This window comes from Staurois parvus, unplaced genomic scaffold (genome assembly GCF_062004578.1).
Source record: "Staurois parvus isolate SC_StPar_1 unplaced genomic scaffold, SC_StPar_1.0 ptg000048l, whole genome shotgun sequence".
Taxonomy (NCBI): Eukaryota; Metazoa; Chordata; class Amphibia; order Anura; family Ranidae; genus Staurois; species Staurois parvus.
The window spans coordinates 12,280,859-12,290,137 of NW_028317844.1; the positions used below are offsets into that span (position 1 = coordinate 12,280,859).

The following is a 9,279-nucleotide window of genomic DNA, read 5'->3' on the forward strand; positions in this document are numbered from 1 at the left end:
GTGTTTGGAATCCACGCACTGTGACTACCTGGCTCCTCACCCCCATATGCATCTTTGAAAAAGCATCAAGGACCTGATCCTAATTCAAGTTGACAGGAGTCCTCTTGATCTTTATTGATGGTAATATATCCACATTTTGTGTGTGTTTTGTTTTCGGGGTCACTTGATGCCTATGATCTATATATTTATCATTTTTCTCTATATATATCCTCAGAATCATTTGGTACTGTGGACCTTGTTTTACTTGGGGTGGCTATCCAAGAAGTCCCTACATTTGAGAAGCGGGCATGATAGTCTCATTATTGAGAAGGTAATAGTAGTATCCATTGACTAATGTGGAGGGAGGCCTGGTGATTTTTGGATGTGAATTGGTTTTCATATTCCTATACATACATTATGTATTTTTGTGTTCCAGCTCTTACATTCCAGGAGGTCCCTGACATATATGGGGAACACATCTGTTGAACACATGGTTTACTCGAATTTAAGTGGGAAACCCACGGAAATCCAGGATAACTATCGCATCATTACACAACTCTGCCTTATATGGTGCTCTATTTGCTAAGATGACCCTAAATTGAAGACGCTAAGTGTTTTTTAACATGATTTTATTTTTTTCATATGTACACCGTGCTTATGTTTAACCTCCCTATGATCTATGTGATCAAATAAAGTATTGTTAAAAATTCTTTTGAATTCATATTACTCCGCGTGGATCATCTAGTAACCTGCTTTTTTAGGTAGGGGTGTTCTTGTCACACTACCATATTGTTTAACATCATCCGAGTGACCCCCTTCATGTCACATGCTTGCTGTTCCCGGCTGGCCCCGCCCCCTACCTATATAGGAACTGTCAAATCCATAACAGACCCTTATCTGAGCATGCAGATACCGCATGCCTTCAAAGATTTATTTCCTTTGTTGAATTGCCTGCTTGGTTCACACTAGATGTGATTTAAAATTGTGCTTTTTGTTGGCAATTTCACCGTGTTTTCTGTAGATTTACCAATGAGCTATTGCGTTTTCAATTGTGTTTTGCATTGCGATTTCTATTGTAGTCTATATGTGAAATCGCTACAAAATGCTGAAAAAGTTAGACGAGAACTACTTTTGAAATTGTGCTGCAGCAAATCGCTTACGTTAAGACACTCACATCCACATTCATTAGATCAGATATCAGATACAATTTCAATTCCCAAATCACACCTGAAATCGTGCACCCTGGATGCGACTTGGCATGCGATTTGCATGGCATGCGACTTGCAAATTGTATGACAAGTCGCACCCTATTGTCTGCTATTAGAGCAGTCACATGGGTGCGTTTCCGACACTGATTTCTAAAGTAGTACATGTACTACTTTTGTGACGATTTGCATAGATATCTGTGTCAGATGTCTTGCAAATCGTAAGGAAATCAGCATCTTCACTGTACGTCGCACAAGTTCTAAATCAGCTTTGATGTGACTGCGGTGTAAGTCCTTTTTATGTTTGATTTCCTGAGTGTTTTTCCGATTTATGGGAAATACCGCATACTAGCAAAAGTGAATTGACATTTTCAGTATTGCATGGGAGATGTGGTCATGTGACTGCCTTAACTCATGCGATAATCTGGAGTGAATTGTGCCCATAGGGCCAAGAAATATTTGCCAATAGGGTTCCCTTTCACATCTCTGTTCAATGTTCTGTTGTATGCTGCACAGGTACAGTTCACTGTGGCTTTCTTTCTGACTCTGATTTGTGGGGCCTGTATACCAAGGGTTAACGCAGGTGGGAAGAGGTTTCATCAGGTGCAAACACTTTCTCTGACCAAATGAATGACAGTCGTGGGTGTGGCCTACCTTATATATAGAGATGCAGTTGGGGCTGATTTTTGCCTGGTATAGGCACTTTATTACTGCAAGTCCTTGCCTGTGGTGGTTTGGGGAGGAAGAGAAATTGTGGTGAATTGCCCCAGGCCACACTCATGCTGTGTTTTTGGGGGGGGGGGGAGAGAGATATTGTGGTGAATTGCCCCAGGCCACACTCACGCTGTGTTTTGATGTGGTCTGTAAATGTTTTGCATGTTCTTCCGTCTAAGGTGTTTGTGTGTTATTGTACAATAATTGTTTATTACCTTTGCATTGTAATCCTAACACATCTCCATTGCTCTGCTCTTCCAAGTTTGCTTTATTTAGAATGAAATGCAGTTTTCAGACAAACATGGTGAGAAATGTATGTGTGGGGGATTTGGGGAGGGGGGAGGTGTTTATATTTTGGCATGTATGTATTTTTATATTGATATTTTGATCTGCAGCTTCTGTGAATAAGCCCAAGTGATATTAACCATTTTATTTCCTGCTGTAACCTGTGAAAGCACAGTTCATTATAAGTATAATCTTTTAGATTGTAGGCTCTTATGAGCAGGACCGTTCTATTTTAGCAACATCAATCCTGCTTTTTTTTTTTCCACACCAAGATATTGAATGTAGCTTTTTGTTGCTGTCCAAATAAATGTGGAATGTGTATTTGATCAATAAACATTTGTACTATGTATTTTTTGGGGGGATTATTTCATGTTCTAGTTGTATGTTGCACAGTGGCTAAATGGTTAGCACTTCCACCTGGCAGTACTAGGGGCATTGGTTCAAATCCCAGCCATGGCACCTCCTGCCTGGAGTTTGCATGTTCTCCCTGTGCCTGTTTCCTCCAGTTTCCTCCCACACTCTAAAGACATGCTGGTAGGTTAATTGGATCCTGTCAAAATTGGCCCTAGTATATGTATGAATGTAAGTTAGGGCTCTTAGTATGCCCCTTGAGGGTTAGGGACTGATGTGAATTTACCACATCTATATGTAAAGCGCTGCGTAAATTGACAGCGCTATATAAGTATCTGAAATGTACTAGCACCCCTAACACTTATTTTTGCTAGCTATATAATATGCCTAAATCTTCCTTGTTAGAGCGCACATGTTCAAGTATGTCCAAAATAACAAACCAAAAGCCCTCTATTGCATGACAAGACCATGTTATGTACCAATGAATAGGTCATGTTCAATGTGCAGCTAGCTATTCTTTTTCTACAATCCTCTTAACAGTAATAAATTGGGCCCCCAATTTATGTTGACTTTGGGCCTTTACTGGCAAATGTATATTCGCCAATGTCATATACACACAGTATAGCTGCAAGCATACATTTACCAATACAAAATCTACAATAGAACTGCAAACATATATTTGCGAATGTTTTATATACACAATGGAGCCGCATGTAAAATTGCTATGGTGCACAATTAAACGCCAAGACGGCTGTTGGAGGAGGCACTAGAGCAGCTGTCATACCAGAAATATGTCATGACGTTTGCGGAAGGACGTTTGCACACACCCGGAAGTGGAAGTGGAGAGTGTGAGTGGATGGGAGTGTAGTTAGGAGAGTTTAGTGGTAATTTGCAAGTCTATTTTTTAGTTTTGTGAATTGTTCTTTTGTGGAATTCCAGACCACATCTGGACATTGCGAAATCGCTGTTCTCCACCGAGGAGCTGATCCTCATTTGCTGGGGAAATATTACTAATAATTGTATTTTCAGTTGAAAACATGTCTAATTCCTAGATCCATTGAGGTACATGGCAAAGGTTCAAGGTTCTTCCTAACTATACAGGTGGCACAGACACAAGCATACACCCAGGGCCACTGTTAGATATCATGGGGCCCCGTACAGCATACCTGACAGCCCCTCACCGCCAGAGAAAATATCCAAATTATATTTATGGTAAAAATACACTAAACATTATTAATGGACATAATCCCAACCATATTTCTGTGAAATCTAAATGATAAAACTGTACTGAGTTCATAAATAAAGCTGTGTGTGTAATTGAGGTTTTGGGGCTCATGGGTGCTGTGGCCTGTAGAGTGGGAATCAGTGGTTGGTTTTTGTGGCTATCGCCGTTTGCAGGCAACCTATGTTACACTATGGAATTGCTGCAGGTCATAATTTGACCAGCATATGGGTGCAGGTGTACAGCCCTGAACACCGTGAGCATTCAGGGCCACTTCCCCACGCCATCACACCTGTCAGATTAAAACCTGTGTTCATTCAGCTGCTGTGTCCCCATAGTGTAACAGGTGGCTCTAGCCACATAAACAACCCACTCATTCATGCTGTACAGGCCAGAGGACCTGTGTGAATGGGGCATTTTTTACTTTTTTTTTTTTTTTTTTTTTCCTCAGCTCGTTAATTTCAACGGCCTGCCTAATGTGTGGGAACATGCAAAAATACTACAGGCATATTATTATAAAAGTGTGTTGCACCTAACCGTGCACATCTGCAAAGGGCATTGCATTTCTTTGCTGTGCTGGAAAATGTGTGTTCTTGCATGCGTTTCTGCACCACCAATGGTGTGAACAAGTCCTAAGGGCCAGTTCACACTACAGAAACAGTCTAGATGTGTTCCTGATGCGTTTTTGCATGCCCTTTTGGCATGCATGTTTAGTGTGTTCCAGTACATTTTGGATGCGTTTTGGACACGTTGCATTGCATTTTTGTATCCCTTCCAGTTCGTTTTTTCTACTTTATTTTTATTCAATTTAATTAGGGACGTGTGCGTTTTAGTACATTCAAGGACATTTCAATGTGTTCCAGTACAGTTCTGTGCAGAAACAATGCAGTGTGGTCAACTTTGTTTACAGCACCTGCAATGCACTGAAAATGCAAGCGCTGATGTGAACTATGACATTGACAACCATATAACCTTCTTTCTGTGCGTTTGTGATGCCGAAAAAGCAACTGAAACACATGTAGTGTGAACTGGTCCTAAAGATTATTAGAGGTAAGGGAACGGGACTGAGCAGGGATTGTGAATTCAATCAGATTAGTGGTGATATACAATCAGCAATCGTATAATAATGTGAGATCTGAGCTGTAGCTGATAGAAAATGAGACACAGTCACTTGATCAGTAAATAGTTAAAAAGAGTGGGGCGGTGATCCATAGATTTGCATATGGGACAGGTGATGATGGGGTGGGGGAGGGGGTCAAGTTGTATAACGAGACAGATTTAAAAGAAGAGAAAAAAGTTACAATGAAATATACACAGCATGAAACTTGCACATTTCCTAATTGGCAGAAGAACAGGATGCAGGTAATATTCATCCACTTTCTAGTCATTAGGCAAAATCATAATTGATTGATCAATATTCCTGGCACTGACACAACCCAGAAAATTGATCTCCATTTTTTTAACGTTCATAAATGTCAAGGAGCTTATAATCTAAGGGCAGAAACTCAGCCATGTAACTAGGTCCAATGAGCCTAACAGCATGTCTTTTGAGTGTTGGCAGAAACACATCCTGTTAGGAATGGACTGGCCAGCAATGGTGGGACTCACCTGCCTTTTGATCTGCAGTACCAGGGCTGGCCAGCGGGTGCTCCCAGCAATCAGAGACTCAACCTTTCAGCCAGCTAACACCTGGAACTGATGATACTGGTGTATTTAAGGGATGGCCAGACTTGCAGACTCTGCCTTGGTGTTGTGTTTGTCCTAGGCCCTGTATCTGTCCTGCATCCTGTTTCTGTTCCTTTGCTGACTTCTCCTGCTCTGATCCTGGCTTGTGACCCTGACCATCCCTCTGTCTGACCCTCTGTACTACGCTGCTTGCTACCTGTTCTGATCCCTGGCTTGTGACCCGGACCATCCCTCTGCCTGACCCTCTGTACTATGCTGCTTGCTACCTGCTGAACCTGGCCTGTGACCCCGACCATTCTCCGCTTGCTCCCCCTGTACCTACCTGCCCAATTGATATTGACCCGGCCTGCCTGACGACGCTTGCTTGTATGTACTGTTATCTGTGGGTGGTTTGGTTTGTTTGCACCGTATTACGTTTTAGTATTGCACTGCGTTCATGTTTGTACTGTTAGTGTTAATAAATTATATTGTTTATAACATATCTGAGGTCTGCGTTTCCCTGCTTCAGTCACACACCTCTGGTCATACCTGGGAGCCCTGACACATCCATACAGGGAAAGCATGCAAACTGGGATGTAGCCATGACTGGGATTTGAACCCATGACCCAAGTGTTGTAAGTTCTGAGCTCTAACCACTAAATCACTGTGGGAGACACAGTTTGAGCTACAATGTAGAATAGTTACATTAGTTTCCCCAAAAAAAGGGGGGAAAATGTCAGTGCGTCTTATGGAGCGAATATAAAGCTGCCGGTCCGGTATTTCTGCTGCCACCATGTCAGAATACCGGGCCGGCCGCTCAGCTGTTCTCTCCTGCAGGGCCTTACCTGTTCCTCGCTCCAGCACTGCACAGTCTTCCTGCGCTGGCTTCTGTGACAGCTGTGTGCTCACTGCGCATGCGCTGCGCATTGTGAATGGTGCGGTGTCTTCTGGGACACAACACAGGTCCCAGAAGGCACCGGGCCATTCACAAAGCGCAGCGCTTCTCACGCATGCGCAGTGGGCACCCGGCTATCACAGAAGCCGGTGCAGGAAGAAGAGGGAAGGACAACACCGCGGAAGTGGGAGCGGGTACCTGTTAAATTCAGGTACCCGCTCCCCCTCCCTCCCCAAAGGTCAGCAGTCTCTGGTCATTCCCTGCACTGTCTGCAGTCTATTGTCATCCCCTGCACTGTCTGCAGTCTCTGGTCATCCCCTGCACTGTCTGCAGTCTCTGGTCATCCCCTGCACTGTCTGCAGCCTCTGGTCATCTCCTGTACTATGTCCGCAGTCTCTGGTCATCTCCTGTACTGTGTCCGCAGTCTCTGGCCATTTCCTGTACTGTGTTTGCAGAGATGTCCGCAGTCTCTGGTCATCTCCTGTACTGTGTCCGCAGCCTCTGGCCATCTCCTGTACTGTGTCTGCAGTCTCTGGTCATCTCCTGTACTGTGTCTGCAGTCTCTGGTCATCTCCTGTACTGTGTCTGCAGTCTCTGGTCATCTCCTGTACTGTGTCCGCAGTCTCTGGTCATCTCCTGTACTGTGTCCACAGTCTCTGGTCATCTCCTGTACTGTGTCCGCAGTCTCTGGTCATTTCCTGTACTGTGTCCGCAGTCTCTGGTCATCTCCTGTACTGTGTCCGCAGTCTCTGGTCATCTGTACTATGTCCGCAGTCTCTGGTCATCTGTACTATGTCCGCAGTCTCTGGTCATCTCCTGTACTGTGTCCGCAGTCTCTGGTCATCCCCTGTACTATATCTGCAGTCCATAGGTTTAGAATATTTTTTTTTCTTGTTTTTCGCCTCTAAAACCTAGGTGCATCTTATGGTCAGGTGCGTCTTATGGAGCGAAAAATACGGTATATAATTATATTGGGATTTGAGATATAAGTGTGAAAATGTTTAACATTTGAAGATAGAATGTATGACATTCATTAGTAAATGCATTAGTTTCCTGATCATTTTAGAGAAACAGCAAAAAAAAAAAAAAAAAAAATTCTACTATAGGTGTACTATTTATTATTCTAAATATTCTCTTTTGCTAAGACAAAAACGCCAATGCTAATAAAGCTCACGCTTGTGAGCCATCTAGCGAACATATCCGGTATTGCACCTAAAAATGTGCCAGACCTGATTCCACATTTACTAATAGCAAAGTAGACGTTGGTTAATGAGATTGCTAGATGCTGCTCAGAAGACTGACAGGTCTTGATTGATTTAACTGAGTCTGCCTGAATGGTCAGAGTCTGATAGTAGACTCACATCTTAGTGAATCAGGGCCTATGTGTCACCTCGCAGGCGATTATACTTTGAAATTTAAGGTGGAGTCCATTACGGGTTTTCAGGGCCACATGGGCAGAGTTGGTTCCGGACCGGATTTTATGCTCCACTGAGGACCACCAACAGGTGGTATATATAAGGCAGGGCTGGAGCAAGAAGTTGCTCGTGGCCTGGAACTCAGAGAGCCATTCCTGAGAAAGCTGTGCATGAAAGTGATTGTTATACAAACGAGAAAAGGTTTGCTTGTGGTTTTGTTTTGGTTGGTGACAGAGAGAAGCCCTTCACCAGAGAGAGAGGAAAAAGTTCTATGTTTAGTTAGTGCCTGGATGGCAAGGGTTTATTTTGATGTTTTGTTTGTTTTGACATTTTGCGAACCTTTTAAATAAAACTAACAACCAGTCAGATTTTGAAGAAAGCCTGCTGTGTGGTCTACCTTTTTCCCAGGGAAGGAGATACCCCACCTGAGCTACCCCCACAATATATATATATATATATATATGTATACACTATATTGCTGAAAGTTTTGGGACTTCTGTCTTTACACACCCATGAACTTGAATGGAATCCCAGTCTTAGTCCGTAGGGTTCAATATTGAGTTGGCCCTCCATTTGCCGCTAAAACAGCTTAAACTTTTCTAAGAAGACTGTTCACAAGGTTTAGGAGTGTGTCTATGGCAATGTTTGACTATTCTTCCAGAAGGCATTTGTGAGGTCAGGCACTGATGTTAGACGAAAAGGCCTGGCTCGCCGTCTCTGCTCTTATTCAATCCAAAGGTGTTCTATTGGGTTGAAGTCAGGACTCTGGCAGGCTTGCCAAGTTCCTCCACCCCAAACTTGCTCATCCATGTCTTAATGGACCTTGTTTTGGGCAATGTTGGAACAGGAAGGGACCATCCCCAAACTGTTCCCACAAAGTTGGGAGCATGAAATTGTCCAAAATGTCTTGGTATGCTGACACCTTAAGAATTCCCTTCACTGGAACTAAGGGGCCAAGCCCAACCCCTGAAAACCAACCCCACACCATAATCCCCCCTCCACCAAACTTTACCCTTGGCACAATGCAGTCAAGCAAGTACTGTTCTCCTGGCAACCACCAAACCCAGACACATCCATCAGATTGCCAGACAGAGAAGCTTGATTCATCACCCCAGAGAACATGCCAGGGGCGGACTGACCATTTGGAAACTCGGGCACTGCCTAAGGGCCTGGGGTCAGTAGGGGGCCCCATGAGATGCCCCTGGTACCTTTTTCATAGGCTTTTTTTAGTTTGGGCAAGGACACAGGGTCCACATGATCCCCTATTGCCCGGGGGCCCCATGAATTGTCAGTCCGCCCCTGCTCCACTGCTCTAGAGTCCAGTGGTGGTATGCTTTACACCACTGCATCCGACGCTTTGCATTGCACTTGGTGATGTAAGGCTTGTATGCAGCTGCTCGACCATGGAAACCCACCCTGTATGCACCATTGTTGTGCTAATCTGAAGGACACACAAAGTTTGGAGGTCTTTAGTTATTGACTCTGCAGACAGTTGGCGACGCCTGCACACTGTGTGCTTCAGCATGCGCTGACCCCACTCTGTCATTT

The 9,279-nt window shown here is 43.9% G+C and overlaps 1 long non-coding RNA gene across 1 annotated transcript; it reads left to right on the forward strand.

Moving 5' to 3' along the window:
• Positions 1 to 267: 267 nt before the first annotated feature.
• On the forward strand, positions 268 to 689 carry LOC149470347 (uncharacterized). The gene is made up of 2 exons (XR_016309181.1): positions 268 to 310; positions 416 to 689. It is a non-coding gene; the product is annotated as an uncharacterized LOC149470347 (long non-coding RNA).
• Positions 690 to 9,279: the final 8,590 nt, after the last annotated feature.